The 16,841-nt window shown below is 37.5% G+C and overlaps 1 long non-coding RNA gene across 1 annotated transcript in view; it reads right to left on the reverse strand.

The window, feature by feature from the left end:
• Positions 1 to 5,860: 5,860 nt before the first annotated feature.
• Positions 5,861 to 16,841, reverse strand: part of LOC141276072 (uncharacterized) — a 46,939-nt gene continuing 35,958 nt past the window's right edge. Inside the window, exon 4 of the long non-coding RNA XR_012325011.1 lies at positions 5,861 to 6,233. This is a non-coding gene — a long non-coding RNA (uncharacterized lncRNA). The remainder of the gene's footprint in view (positions 6,234 to 16,841) is intronic.

Consider the following 16,841-nt stretch of genomic DNA (forward strand, 5'->3'; position numbering starts at 1 on the left):
CAGTAAGGTGGAAAGGAGGGAGCCAACTCAGTGACATCGCAAGAGAGAATCCCGCAGAATATTAAAAGGGCAGAATGGGAGGCTGGGAGGGAGGCACAAGAGGGAGAGGATACGGGGATATAAGTATACCTATAGCTCATTCACTTTGTTATACAGCAGAAGCTGACACACTATTGTGAAGCAATTATACTCCAAGAAAGCTGTTAAAAAAAAAAAAAGAGTCATGTACTAAAGATGCAGATGTAGAGAATGGACTTGAGGACACGGGGAAGGGGAAGCTGGGACGAAGTGAGAGAGTGGCATGGACATATATACACTACCAAATGTAAAACAGATAGCTGGTGGGAAGCAGCCTCATAGCACAGGGAGATCAGCTCGGTGCTTTGTGACCACCTTGAGGGGTGGGATAGGGAGGGTGGGAGGGAGATGCAAGAGGGAGGGGATACAGGGATACATGTGTACATATAGCTGATTCACTGTGTTATACAGCAGAAACTAACACACCATTGTAAAGCAATTATACTCCAATAAAGATTTTTTTAAAAATAAAGAAATTTTAAAAAAAAGAAATGTGCCTTGTGGGGGAGAAAAAGTGACTTCTGACTTGATCTTGCTACCTACGAATAAAGCACAAGAGAAATGAACTAAATTTTAAAAAAAGCTGTAAAATATAAGATACTGGGAGCTTCTGAGTTCAAAAATAAAACTACTTCTCATTCTCAGCCATTCTGTATGACAAGCAATTCTCAAATTAAGAAATCTTTGCTTCAGAGCAAAGATCAAATCCAGGATTGGACTATAAAATTCTCTGTTAAGACATCAGAAAATTTGAAGGCAATACCTCATAGAAACTTCCAGACACACAAATAAGTCCTCTAAGAAGCTTCAATATGTATCACAAATTCTCTCTATTTAATAATGAGATTTTAGAAATCATGAGAATGATATTATACAGCAATTTCACAAGGAGGTTAAGGTATGGAAGAAATCCATTTTTTTCTAATGGAGTGAATTATAAATTTATACAAAAGAAACACAGATTTAAAAACAATTATGCCAATTCTGACTGAAGAGTACAGGGAGAATACAAAATGAACTGAAGACTAGGAAGCTTAAAATTCCCTAAGAATGAGGCATTGTAAGAAATTTATTCAGCTACAAAGAAGACCTATTTTGTATGGAAAAGGAAAGATGACTCAGGATGGCAACAGGAACTCAAAGGGCAGAGCCAAAGACTGGGGAAAACAATCCTCAGGAAGTAGGAGTGAGCCATATTTAAGAAGGTGGCAACAGATACCCAGATGGGTTTCAGAATTGCTGTGGACCAATGTCTGCTGTGTGCATATCATTTTTCTGTCTTTTTGGAATGGACTTGTCTATAGCAGTAATTCAATCCTTTTGCACCATAGTATAAAGAGTGTTGATGGTCAAATAACTTGTCTTGTTAGATTATGGATTTTTAGATTGAGAAAATACTATCCAAGGAGCTGTACCTAAGAATTCTCATCTGTGACTAATTCTGATTTACATGATGACATGTTGGACTTCTAGTGGAGGCCATAATGTGATGAGACTTCAAGACTCTTGAGAGAGTGATAGCTGTATTTTTCATGTGGGAGGGATATAAATTGTGTGGACAAAGATGAAAGTGTGTATTTTCCAAAGGTAGACACAACATTTTCCACTCTATATGTTCTTCTGAGGATTTGACATTGACACTGCTCCCATCAAAAGATGGGATCCATGCCACCATTCCATGAGCTTGGGTGGGATTTAATTATTATTCAACAGAATGTGACAAAAATGATTCCATGTAACATCTGATGTTAGATTATAAAGATGCCATGCATATCTGACTTGCTCTCTTAAGATATTTATTCTTGGGCTTCCCTGGTGGCGCAGTGGTTGAGAGTCCGCCTGCCGATGCAGGGGACATGGGTTCGTGCCCCGGTCTGGGAGGATCCCGCGTGCCGTGGAGCCTGCACGTCCGGAGCCTGTGCTCCGCAACAGGAGAGGCTACAACAGTGAGAGACCCACATACCGCAAAAAAAAAAAAAAAAAAAAGATACTTATTCTTGGAACTCAGATGCTATACTGTGAAGAAACCTAAGCAAAACCATGTAGGGGGGAACAAAAGCTCCAAGTCTACAGTCTTCCTAGTCAGCAGCCAGTACTAGCTTCCCAACCATGTGAAGTAGATATTCCAGTCCCTAATATACACATATTCCCCTAATATATACATAATCCTCAGCTGATGCCATAAGAAGCAAATCAAACCATCCCGTTAGGCGAACTGCAGATCCATGAGCAAAACAACGATAGTTTTTCTTCTAAGCCACTAAGTTTTAGGGTGTGTTTAGGAAGATTGAATAATTTGAACATAAATAAACACCCCCAAATCTTTTGTGAAACCAGGTGAGATATAAATATATTAAAAATTAAATGAAAACACTACTTTTGATTAACAGTACCCTCCTGGAATCAACAACTGCTCTGTCCATTTAATCATTACATTTTTTTTAAAAAAGTAACCAGGAGATGCTTTTGGTATGCTTGTTTATTCTAAGATATCTATAGAAAAAAAAAAACAAAATCTCCAGCAAAGAGAAGAATTACCGGGATCTCCAATTTGTGTTGCTAATGAGTTCTTAAAAGGTAAAATTGGAAAAAACAGTCATCCTTGATTTTGTATTGTTCAAGTTATAATAGGGTAGTTGATCTACATGACTTCAGGAGAAATAGAATTTATTTATATACACTTGGGTCCTTATCAGAAGGGCTTTTGTTAAATCCTTGAGGTCATATGTAGAATGAGTACAAACATAATAACTGAGCAGCTGGGAAGGAGCCTGCAGGTTGGGGGACAGAAATCTTTGAGGTGGAAATAGCTGGAACTCCTGGAATCCACTCTACTTGTCTGAATTATATAAATATATTGCATTTCTAGTGTCTTTTCCAGCTTATGAGAGGTTTAAAGATAAATGAGATATCTTTGGCAATATATCAGGCATCATTTGTTTCTACAGGTGAAAAAAAATGGTATGACCGTTTAAGTCTAGTCATTCAGAAACGCTAATCTGGATTCATTCTAGCAAGTAGAAAGTCATATATTTGAAGTAAGATACAACCTGTTATGGTGATTTGACATCTTATTCAGTTTTCTTCAAAGTCAATGAAAAGACATTGGAGGAAATAAAATGTCTTCTTCATTAGAGAAACATCATGCTGAAAGGTTATCATTTTCTCACCCCCAATAAATATAGATCTCTCAATCATATTAACTCAGTATCCCAATAGTTTTGAAAAGTTTATTATTTTGTGTATTCACTACTATACCCTTAGAATGCAGGAAGTGGCAAAGTTGAACACAGCTTTAAAGAATTTAAATTAATGATTTTTAATCATTCAACAAATACCTTCAAATACTGTCAACTGTTCAACAAACAGTATGAGAGGCACTGTGTTAAGTTAACAAAACAAGCAGTTCCCATCCTCATTAGATCTTACATCCTAATAGTCAGATATTACTAAAACAATCACACAAAAAAATAAAATTATAATAACAGCTTTGGGGGAAGCTACACAGCACCTCTTGGGGGTGTTGAGGATGATTTCCCAGAGGAAAAGAAACAACCTGGGATATGAAAGATGAGCAAGCATTAGAAGCAAGCAAGGTGAGGCAGCAGAAATGGGTAAAAAAATCAAGAGAGCCTGGCACAGTCCTGAAGCAAGAGGTAGCAATACCAAGCAGGGCCCTGTGGGGCTCCTGGGCACAAAAGCCTTTCTGTGCCCCCATTTCTTTGATTACAGGAAATAGGCTTCATTCAGCCTCTATGACCTTCCCTGAGTTCCAACGGGCAGATTCAAGCAGTTGTTAATTAGGGAAGGGAGGGGATGCAAGACAAGGGAGAAATAAACAGTCAAGAGAAACAATAGTGCAGACTTGGGGCTGCGTCCTGGTTCCCTATCAAGGGATACACACAACAATATCTTTGAGCTGTTCTGCAGATACTGAAACCACGACTAGGTGGAAAAAGCTAATGGTTAACGGCGGTATGCTGTCCACAAGCACGTAGGCCCCAGACCGGTTGGAACCTGAAGGTTGATGATTGACTCCCACTTACCTCGCCACCAACCAATCAGTCCACGAGCTGATCACGCCCTCTTTGAACCATTACTATAAAACTCCTCACTACTCTCTCCAAGTTGTGACACACAGTTTTGAGGGCATTAGCCCACTGTGGCCCCCTTTGCCTGGCAAAGCAATAAAGCTGTTCTTTTCTACTTCACGCAAAACTCTGTCTCCTAGATTTAATTTGGTGTCTGGGTACAGGGGTCAGATTCAGCTTCAGCAGCATCACATATTCTAGGACCTGGAAGAAACTCAGTGTGGCTGGAATGCAGAGAACAGGCATATATGTGAGCAGGAAAGGGTCAGACCAAAGGGCTTGTAGTCTGCGATAAAGAATTTGGTCCAGGGGGCTTCCCTGGTGGCGCAGTGGTTGAGAGTCCACCTGCCGATGCAGGGGACGTGGGTTCATGCCCCAGCCCGGGAGGATCCCACATGCCTCAGGGCGGCTGGGCCCGTAAGCCATGGCCGCTGAGCCTGCGCATCCAGAGCCTGTGCTCCACAACGGGAGAGGCCACAGCAGTGAGAGGCCCGCGTACCGCAAAAAAGAAAAAAAAAAGAAAAAAAAAAAAAGAATTTGGTCTCAGTACAATGAACAAAGGGAAGTGATGAAAGGGTGTAGATACAATTAGATTTCAGTTTTTTAAGCTCACATTGGCTGCCTAGGAAAGAAAAATGGAATAGGGGAAGAGAGGATGCTAGGAGAATAATAGGAAGAACATTGCACTAGTTTTCATAACAGCTCATAAAAGAAGTTGCTGGGAAAGTTTGTGAAGATGCAGAGAATAATACTAGGGGGAAATTCAGCAAGTAGAAGCCCTCAGTGATGCACCCAATATGGGGGGTAAGTGCAGATGTGTTAACATTAAGCTCTGCTGTTCTGGCTGAGGCATTTGGGTGATTTCTGAGACAGGCACTCATGGAGGAAGACATACTTCTGCATCCGTATATCTTCAACAACATGTGAGAGATCCACTGGCAAAAATACTGATATTGGGTTTAACTGGAAGGAATGTTTGCTTAGATACTAATTTGGTAGTTCATTCACTCATATCAAATATGTTCACGAAATAATGAATTATGTTTCACAGCCTTATAACTGCATGATTGCATAAACTCTCATACTTCATACGCAGGTTCATAGTCATGTGTACTATTCCATTTTTTTTTTTTACTACACATGTGCTCTGTTTCTCCAATTTAATTTAGAACTTCTGGTTGCTAAAGTAAACATCATGCCAAACATATATTGTTATACATCTCAGCAACTAGCATAGTGCCTTATGATATTACACTGCACATACACAGTCTTGTCCTTTTTCTGTTTCATCATTAAGACATTTCTGTTTATATGGTTCATCCTAGAGCCTTTTCCTCTTGTTACTCCTTATCCCTCTACTGTGTTTTATTATTTTCAAAGGACTTTTAACCATCTCCAATTGTGTTTATTTATTGTATTGTATTTACTTATGGTTTGTCATCCCATAGGACTATGCCAGTCTCTCCCACAACACTGTAATCTTCATGAGAGCAGAAACCTTGCCTTGTTTACCAGCATGTCCTCAATCCTCACTAAATATTCACTGAATGAATAAATGAATGAATGAATACAGTACTTTTCTCAATAATTACTTCAACAATGAATGCTAACACATATTTACATTCATATGTATGCTCGTGTGCATTAAACCTGAAAGTTAAAAAATATATATATTTCAAGTATATATAGAAAATATTCCCACCCTCACTCTTTACCACCAAATGACAAATCTTCAAGAGTGGAAGTTAAAGAGAAAGATGAACAGCTGGACTGTCCAAGATGCCTTGGGTGCCACAACGATGCCCACAGCACTGTCTTCTGCTTTGGTGGGCAATTCCTTCAAGATTAAATACAAGGAGATTCATAGCAATAAAACTTACCATGGGGCTTCCCTGGTGGCGCAGTGGTTGAGAGTCCGCCTGCCGATGCAGGGGACACGGATTTGTGCCCCAGTCCGGGAGGATCCCACATGCCGCGGAGCGGCTGGGCCCGTGAGCCATGGCTGCTGAGCTGCACGTCCAGAGCCTGTGCTCCGCAACGGGAGAGGCCACAGCAGTGAGAGGCCTGAGTACCGCAAAAAAAAAAAAAATTACCATGGACAACAAACTGTGATATTCTTCTTCCATGAAAGTCATCCTCTATTCTTTTATCTGGAAATATGTTTCATTCTCTTTTAAATTTCAATTGTCCTTATCTTTCCATATGCCCTTTTTGGCAATTTTTTTTTACTTTTTAAAGTTATATCTCTTTCTGATCACGTCTTACTGTCCCTAAATTACTATATACTCCTCAAGGACAGATACTAGCTGTCCTCCAGCACAGTACTTTACTATTAATAAGGCACTCAACAAATATTGCTCTATTATAAATGAATGGATGCTGAATTGATTTTTCCCAGCAAATAAGGCATAGGATTATTTGTTCATTTTGTTTTGTTTTAACCTACAGTACCCAGTATTGCCAGGCGGTCTCCCATCCAAGTACTATCCGACCCTACTTAGCTTTTGAGATCAGATGAGATTGGGTGTGTTCAAGGTGGTATGGCCATAGACTGGATTATTTGTTTATGAAATTGATTTTTTGGATTGAAAGGGACTTTGCAAAGAATGACTCATCATAATGAGTTTTGTTTTAATATCAGTTCTTTCTCCAGTAATTTTTTTTTAACATCTTTATTGGAGTATAATTGCTTTACAATGGTGTGTTAGTTTCTGCTTTATAACAAAGTGAATCAGCTATACATGTACATATATCCCCATAACTCTTCCTTCTTATGTCTCCCTCCCTCCCACCCTCCCGATCCCACCCCTCTAGGTGGTCACAAAACACCGAGCTGATCTCCCTGTGCTATGCGGCTGCTTCCCACTAGCTATCTACCTTACGTTTGGGAGTGTATACATGTCCATGCCACTCTCTCACTTCGTCCCAGCTTACCCCTCCCCCTCCCCGTGTCCTCAAGTCCATTTTCTAGTACGTCTGTGTCTTTATTCCCATCCTGCCCCTAAGTTCTTCATGACCATTTTTTTTCTCCAGTAATTTGATTCTTTCCTGTATATTTATTTTCAAATGCGTTTGCTTTCAAGGATAATAACTACCAGAAGGCTGAAAATGTGAGTACAACTTATGGTTTTCTGAAATTTTTTGATGTTCACACTAATACACACTGTTATGCTTTGAAGAGGAGTTAATATCCCTCATAAACAGCAAATCAACAGATTTTACCCTTAATGATACATCTGTCCTCAAGCAACTCTGCTGCCTTAGTGATTATTTTGTGTATAAAAATGAAAAATAAATAATCCTTGAGAGTTATGTTTACAGCCTGAACAAATGCAATTTTGATGCGTTAACAGTCATAAAGACTGTTGACAGTTTTGTCTGCCCAGTACTCCTGCTTCTCATGAAAACAGCATCTCTGTCTGTTTGGAAATTATTTTTCCCTGTTTGTTTCAGCCCTAGTCTTCTGACCTAATGTTATGGTAGTTATGAGCTAATTTGGGCTTAACAATACCCTTTCTTGGTATATTTCTAAACAAAGCTGACGGACAGGTGTTTTTCTACCCATGCACCAAGTCTCAGCCACATGGAGGTGCCAGGATGAATGACAAAGATGAAACACAAAGGGAAATACAATCGAGAGACCAAGAAGAAGTCCTTATGGTATTTGAATTTCTGGTTTTTACTCCCCGCGAGACCAGCTACTCTTCGTTCTTGTAATGGTTTGGTAAAGTGAACTGTAAATTACTTTATTAATTACTTGAGCTACTTTGAATTGTATTTCTATTGTTGCAATCAAAATAGAGTTAAGTGAAGCCCTAGAGCATATTCACCTTGGCTATTTAGGCTTCAGCTATAGCAAATACAATCAAAGCTATGAATAGACTATTGGCTGAATATGCCTATTGAGAATGCATTTTTCCAGCCAAGACTGAATAGCCACTATGCATGACTGCAAAGTGAGAATTTGAGTATTTTCTTTTACATCCACCTGGCATAAAAAGTCATACAAAACAAAAGAAGGTAAATTTTCATGTGGGGCAAAAATAGATTAAAGGTAGTAGCAATATATCAAAAAGAAAAAAATTTATAGTATTTTTCTGGAGGTATTAAATAGGCATATTTTAATCATGGTACCTAAAAAACAGTGGTGCAAATTAAGAAAAGTGTTAGTTTGTCCTCATAAATTTTACACACGTATTTCTCACTTGGTTTAAATGTCATGGTGTTTTAGATGACTTCCTCCTGTGGTATTCTGAGTGCGGAAGATAGCAAAGGTCATGACCATCTGTGGTCAATAAAGTTCTGTTCCACTCTCTCCCAGAGCAAGAAGATTCGGGCTGGTTATTAATTCAGGTGGCCTGGCTAAAATCCATCTTCAGTAATTACATTTCTGTCTACATAAAATTGATAATGTAGTTTCAGCAAGAGAACTTATTCATGATTGTCATCAGTTTTAAAAAAAAGCACAGAGACACAAAATCAACAAACATGGTATTATGCTCTAAAAAGAACAAAGGTTTCATTTTGCTCCAATGTGGATGTTCTCAAAGTCTGAAATAACTAAGCAGATAACATTTACTATATGTCATCAGCTAGTGAACTTTAAGTAACAAGAAATCTCTCAGCCCTTTAAACATCCTGTGAAGTCATTTATATGAAATTATCTTAGAAGTTCACTTGAATCTCTCTTATCCACTTAGCTTTCTGCTCCCAATTCCTGCCTGACTTTCACTTTGTCTTCAAAACCTTGAGTGCCTCACCTCCCGCCTGCTAAGCTAAATTATGCGCCCTTTCCCACTGTCCTGGACCACCTTGATTACGGCACCTATTGTCTTATCCTGACTCCCCATTGGACTGTTAGGTCATTGAACCAGGAACCTCCATGTTATTCTTCTTTGTATTCCCCAATTAACACCATGCTTAACATGTGCTGTATTCAAGTGTGCAATAAATGTTTATTGAACACGTGAATATAAAATCAAGATTTCCTACCCATTTAAAATGGGAGCTAAAATAATACTCTCAAAAAAAAGATATAGAATGGACAAAGAAGATGTGGCACATATATACAATGGAATATTACTTAGCCATAAAAAGAAACGAAATTGAGCTATTTGTAATGAGGTGGATAGACCTAGAGTCTGTCATACAGAGTGAAGTAAGTCGGAAAGAGAGAGACAAATACCGTATGCTAACACATATATATGGAATTTAAGGGAAAAAATGTCATGAAAAACCTAGGGGTGAAACAGGAATAAAGACACAGACTTACTAGAGAATGGACTTGAGGCTATGGGGAGGGGGAAGGGTAAACGGTGACAAAGCGAGAGAGAGGCATGGACATATATACACTACCAACGTAAGGTAGATAGCTAGTGGGAAGCAGCCGCATAGCACAGGGAGATCAGCTCGGTGCTTTGTGACCGCCTGGAGGGGTGGGATAGGGAGGGTGGGAGGGAGGGAGACGCAAGTGGGAAGAGATATGGGAACATATGTATATATATAACTGATTCATTTTGTTGTGAAGCTGAAACTAACATACCATTGTAAAGCAATTATACTCCAATAAAGATGTTAAAATGAAAAAATAAAAGATATAGCACAATATATTTAAAAGGCCTAAAACTCTGCACCCAGGAAGAAAATATTACAAAGGAATATTTGGAGATTTGTGGTACACAGTGTCCTAAAAAGACACTACAGTCCTATTTGTCAAATGGGGAGCCTAGGGTATGGGTTGCCCCTGGAACACCATTTCAAGATGGTGTGCATGTTTTTCCCACATCCATGAAGGTGTCTTTAACTTAGGACATGATGTATCTTCTGAGGAAAAGAAATGGACAGAGTATCAAGGTCTGGTCATGTGGATGGAGGCTCTTGTCCTATGAGAAGCAGGAGATGAGGTGGTAAATGAGGAAACTATAGAATGAGGTCAAGTCAGTACCCAGCCTTAGGGTCCCAGTAAATGGGGATTCCTTAGGGGTTACAAAGTAACAAATAACCCACCTCATTGTCTACAACAATTCACCTAACCAGTCCCCTACTGACAGGCCTTCAGGCTGCTTCCAGTATTTTTCTATTACTGCAACAAGAAACGTATGTACACTTCATTTCAAATGTGTATATTTGCTATAAATTCCTAGAGGAGAATTGCTTGGTCAAAGTGTTAGTGAATTTGTAATTTTGATAGTTATTACCAGATCATCCTCCATATGGTTGGTACCTATTTATAGTCTCACCAACGATATACCAGTGCCTTTTTTCACACACCTTTGTCAATTCATGTTCTTATCCCTTTTTGATCTTTGCCAATCTGATAAGTGAGAATCATTTTGGTATTGTTTTTTAATTTACATTTCTCTTATTGAGAGCGATGTTTGCATTCTTTTGTATATTTCAAAGCTAAGTGTATTTCCTTTTGTACATACTCCATATCTGTTGCCTATTTTTCCACTGAACGTGTGATCTTTCTATTAGTGACTTATAAGCACTCTCTATGTATTAGGGAAATAAATGCTTCATTGTGAGCTGTAAGTATTTGTTCATGATTTATTGTTTTCTTTAACTCTACTATGTTTTTTTATCATACAAACATTTTTTTTAAAATGTCTTATGTTAACAAATGTATTACCTTCTGGTTTCTGGCATTAGCTTTTTGTATATTACTTAGAAAAAACTTTCTCAATCAAAAATAATCAAAGCTTGCTTGTGTTCAAATTCCAGGTTTTCCTCTAACTAGCTGTGTAATCTAGACAAATAATTTAATTCCTCTGAGCCTATTCCTTCTCTGTGAAATGGAGTAACAATACCATCTAATTCATAGGGTTTGGGGAGGACTAAATAAGATAATAGCTTTAGTGTATTTAGCATAATGTTTATCTTATACTAACAAGATAATAATAAGTTGTTTTGTTGTTGAATGAAATGAGTGCTGGACCAATGACCATTTTTTCCAAAGAACCCAATTTTTTTTCTTTTCTTTTTTTTTTTTTTAACTATTTCTTACATTGATAAATGGAGACATTATTAAGCCAGTCTTTCTACATGGAAAATTAAACTCATCAGTCCTCTTTTCAAAATATTTATTGAACATGAACAAAGTCAAGTCTAAAATGAAGCTCTGGTAGTTGACATAGGAAGTAAGAGTTACCCAACAACTCATTCTGTTATTGTAAACAAGCAGGCCTAGAGCCAAACTACTGACGTACACTAAAACTCTCCAGATTTTGCTGAACATATCCATTTTATGTGCAGCTGCTGTATTGATTTCTGAGTAGTTAGATTTATTTATGATTGCCATAGAAATGACATGAAGATGAATTTTCCACCGAACACACCTAGCAACTCTGTGGTTGTCTGTATATTCAAGATATCCATGGTTACCCTGGGGATTCCGCAGAATATGAATGTCCCTACTATTTTTTTGAGCTCACAAGTGTCAACTAGTACCTTGGTGATTTTGTCGCCCTGCCAACAAGAAAAGACACTTCCCATGGATACACCCTTCTACTCTTGGAGTAAACTGCAAAGCAAATATCTACCTAAAATAAATGTAATAATTCAGAGCCCCTTGTATTGTTATATTTTATGTGGGAAAACAAGTTTTTTCCAAATTAAGTTGTATTATGTATTGAAGATTTTTGACATTTAATGTATATTGTATATGAAAACTTCAGTATTCATTTTTTCTGTCTTTAAATGTGTTAAATTGTTCACCAAATATCACAAAATCACATGAACTCATCACAATTAGTAAGCCAGTGCAAATGACCATCACCATCATCATTATTTTCCAATACACTAACTCCATCCCACAAAGATTAAATTTTAGTCAAAAAAAAGTCTGCTAAGTTAATCTGTGGTTAAGTTTTAATAGATTAATTTTACTGCCACACTTGTTTGATGAACGATTCCTCAATTGGTGCTGTACAAAGAGAGAATGTTAAATGGTAAAGCAGGGAAGGCCCTACTGTAGAAAATTTTTTAAATGGAATTTTAGAGTTTAGAACTTGGAAGGACTTAAAAAATGAATTAGTCTTGTTTCATTTGGAAGATGATTTGATTAGGGTCACAAAGCTAGCTGGGGACAAAATGTGGTCTAAATTCAAGGACACTAAACTGATATTCACTCAACAAGGATTTATTTAACAACTATTATAGGCCTGACAAAGCTGGGGTCCTAAGGATATAAAGATATATAAGGCATAACTTTTGTTCTAAGAAATTCACAATATTGTAAAGAAAAGCTCAGAGTTTGTATTGTCTCTGATCTCTTTTCTCTTCTTCAGATTGATCCAAGTAGTTTATTTTCTAATTATCTAAATCAGGGGTAGAACTTGGATATAGGTAAATTAACGACAGCATATAAAAAACTGATTAGAAAGAATAAGTCTGAATGAATTAATGGATATAGTTAAGAAAGAAAGATCCCGGAAAAAAAGGAGAGCAGCTGCATTTAATTACACAGATTTTTGACATAACAAGGTGTATATATTTTTTCTTTGTGGTCACGGGGAAAGAAAAGAAAGGAAAGAGGCATTTGGCAGAGTTTGAATTGGGGATAGAAAAACATATGACCCTAACCTGAAATGAAGCTAATATTCCTAGCAAATAAAAACAAAAAGGAAAAAGAGGAGAAGTGTAAATTATTTCAACCAGAGGTGGACTAAGAATTTTCAGTAAGCATCCATTCAATAATCATTTAACACCTAATATGTGCATTTAAACTCAGGAATGTGGTATTGTAGAAAGAACCAGACAGGTTAGATATCATTTTACAATGAAATTAGATGTCATTTATATTGAGTTGCCTTCGCTGTGTCCAGCACTCTGCTAGGTGCTAGGAATATAAAGTTAAACAAACTTTGCCCAGCTTCTGTCCCAGGAATTTTATCAGAGACCAGAGGCAAGAAAACAGGCAATTCCACAATGCAATATGTGCTTTTAGAGAAGGCCAGTTTTCTGTGGGTCACAGAGGAAAACTTACTCCACCCAGAAGAATAGTTTAGAAAGCTTCAGAAGTAAAGGATGAATTATATACCTCAGAAATGAAAAATTAAGTTTTTTTAGTCTATAAAGAGAAGGTGACATGAGAGGAAGCTGGCCTTCCTGCCTGAATCACATCATTCAGGACTTCGTAAACTCTGAAAAAGAGTTGGGTTTATATCAGGGATCCGTGGAGAGCCATTTAAGGGTTTCGGTTGGGAACGTGATGGGAGTAGATGTGCTCTTTAGAGGATGACTCTGGTTTCAGGGTGAACATCTTAAGAAGAGCAATACTAAATTCATAAAGATGAGCCAAGGGCTTTAGCAATAATCCTGGCAGAAAACTGCAATGACTCGTACTAGTAAATGGTTGTAGAGATGTAGGGTGTTTTCTTGCCTGGATAACTGGTTAGTGTGATATTCATTCCCAGAGAGAAAAAAGTCAGCTTTGCTGGAGCAGATATTCAATTTTGAACAGACTCTATCTGAATAATCTCTATTTAAATGGTTACTGAAAGAAGAGATCACACAGGCATAGTGTATAGAGTGGAGAGAAAGAAAAGAACCAAGGACAGGAGTTCAAGAAGCTTATGTTTAGGATAAGGAGAGAGAAAGAAAATCTGAGTAGAAGACCAAAAAATGATGAGAAATATGAGATAAAGAGTGAGAGTTGGGGAATCAGAGAATGCAGAGGACTATTTCAAGAAATGTGATTCTCAATGGATAGGCAAGTTAACATTAGCTGAAAGAGAAACGTGAGAATGAAAAATAAGAGATATTTTTCAAAGATGCTTATCTTCAAATACTCAAGAGAAGGATCCATTACAACAAAAAAATCTAGAGATATAAAAAGGATGAGTGGTGGCGGCAGAGTTGGTGATTGAGTGAACCAACTTACCAAAATAGTTGGAGAAGTCAGGAGCCAGAGCACAGGGAGTTCCACTTGGACAAGAGGAATCATGCTACTTTCTTCGTAAAATGGCCAAAGCGAAGGGAAGAAGGTAGATAGGTAGAGGTAGTTTTGCCATTGTAATTGAAAGAAGTCGAGAGAATTCTAATCTGATGTCTTCTACTGTCTCTGTCAGTTAAGAGGCAAGATTATATGCTGTGAGTGAAGTGGAAGTCATAGCGTCAGAAGTTGGGGAAGAATGGGGGACCTGAAATTGTCACTTTGGAAAGCTGAGAAAGACCTTGCTAGGAAAACATAGATGTATTGCTGAGCAGCCCAGAGGGCCCAGTCAAAGTGGGAGACTAGCCATTTCCAGTGTCTCAAATGTGCCCGGTTGAGTGATTTCCTTAGGAGTGTTCAGAATGACAGAAAACTGGATTGAGGTAGGTTTGTGTCTTTGCCAGAGAGATATCATGCATGTAATAAAATAAGGTAAGTTAGTCGAGCAAATATCATGACCTGAGTGTGTCTGAAGTGATGGACCACTGAATCTAAGTTCTTTACAGTAGGAAGTGAGTCAAGAAGACACCGAGAAATTTAGGGGAAAAAAGTAGGGCTAGAGGGCCTGTGAGGGGAAAAAACAGGTATAGAGAAAGAGACTTAGTGAATGGGCAGCAAGGCTATAAGGTCTGTTGATAAAAAACACCCAATCATATCTGTGTAAACAGTGCCATATTTTACTGTTAAGAATATGTGACTCTATATCCAAAGGTATTATAGAAATTGTCATTGAAAGGGGAGATACGAGTAGATAATATGTATCAGTAAATGCATTTACATAGAGAAATTTATTTACTCTTTAGCTCCAGGAAGATGGAAGGTTCAGATTCAGATTTTATTTATTTTTTGTAATCAGCTTTAAGATGTTGAGGTCTTCTGCTGAAAAATTACATTACAAACTGTCTATATCCCTTTAAAATTTTCCCCAAGTTCTTATATTGTCATCTTTTACTAAAAGAGCATAATTTCACAGGGTTGTTATGGCAAGGAATAGAAGGAGAGTTGATTATGATGAAAAAGAAAGCTTCATTGACTCTCATTTTCCAACATGTGGACCACTAATGAATGTGAAAAGAGAATCAGAGGACTTAACAAGAATTTTGGCACCTTACATGCACTTGAAGAGTGTGATAACACCTAAACAATTGCATTTACTTTTTTTTATTTCATAAAATCCAATTCGTGTGTAATGATTTTTTGTATGGTGGAAGATTGCTATTGCAACTGACATCTATCAACATGTGGTTATTTGACACCAATAAAAAAGGGATCAGGACATTAAGTGCAGAAAAATTTCTGTATCCATTTTACCATTCATGGACATGTGTGTTTTAAATGAGGGGCTGTTACCTAAAATGTGGCTATGAACATTATGTTATATGTCCCCATTATGCACAAGTGCAAGATTTGCCCTGGGATAAATATCTAGTAGGGGTCATATTCCATCATGGGGATGAACATGACCAGCTTTATAGTCAATGCCAAAGAGCTTTCCAAAACGATTGCATGAATTTATACTCGCTCCAACAGTGTATGAGGACTACCATTGCTCCACAGTCTTGGGGATCCAGGCTTTTAATTTGAGACATGAATCTGAACTTCCATTCTCCTAGATCCAAAGATTTTGCCTCCTGAAGAGCTGATCTGGTAGCCCCCACTGGCTTAGTGGGCAGTTCTGTCTAATTCAGGTCCTTAGCCATTGAGCCATAATAGTGATGGAGCCCATTTTGTGACCTTGCCTGGACAGAGAAGCAAATCTGTAGCCCCACTCAACTGCTGAATATAGCATTAGTTCCACCTGACTAGGAAGACTGACCAGAGCATCCAGGCAACCATGGAGTCCAAACTGGGCAGAGAATCAAGCCAACAGGAAAAAGACAGAACTTTTATTTAAAGCAATAATGGCTAAAAACTTCCTGAACTTGGGAAGAGAAACAGATATCCAAATTCATGAAGCCTAAAGGACCTCAAATAGCTTGAATTTGAAAAAGGCCACACCAAGACATATTATAATTAAATTGTCAACAGTCAAAGAAAAAGATGAAATTTTTAAAGCAGCAAGAGAAAAGTGACTTGTCACATATAGGAAAACCTCCAAGGGACTACTGAAAGATTTCTCAATAGACACTTCACAGGCCAGGAGATAGTGGGGTGATATACTCAAAATATTGAAAGAAAAAACTTTCAACTAAGAATATGCTACCTGTCAAAGCTGTCCTTCAGAAATAAAGGAGAGATAAAGACTTTTCTGAACAATCAAAAGCTGAGAAAGTTCAAAGCCACTAGACCTGTCAAGAAATGTTAAAGGGTATTTTTCAAATGGAAATAAAATGATATTAATTAACATTGTAAAAACATATTAACTTACATGTGAAACTCATTGGTAATAGTAAACACATAGTTAAAGTCAGATTCTCTGAATTTATAGTGGTAATGCATAATTCATCACTCTATAATATATAACTCTAGTTTAAACTTAAAAACTAAACATATTAAAAAACATTAAAAAACTAAAAAATAAACCCATAACTTCAATAATTTGTTATTTTATATAAAATATAAATATATGTAAATTATAATATTAATAACCTAAAATGTGAAGGAGGTACAGATAAAAGTATAGAGTTTAGGTGTGCTATTAAAGTTAAGTTCATATCAGGTTAAAATAGAATGTCAAAAATAGGATATTTTATGTAAGCCTCATGGTAAATACAAAAGAAAAACCTGCAGTAGATACA

The sequence above is a fragment of the Tursiops truncatus genome, chromosome 12, assembly GCF_011762595.2.
Source record: "Tursiops truncatus isolate mTurTru1 chromosome 12, mTurTru1.mat.Y, whole genome shotgun sequence".
In the NCBI taxonomy this organism is placed as follows: domain Eukaryota; kingdom Metazoa; phylum Chordata; class Mammalia; order Artiodactyla; family Delphinidae; genus Tursiops; species Tursiops truncatus.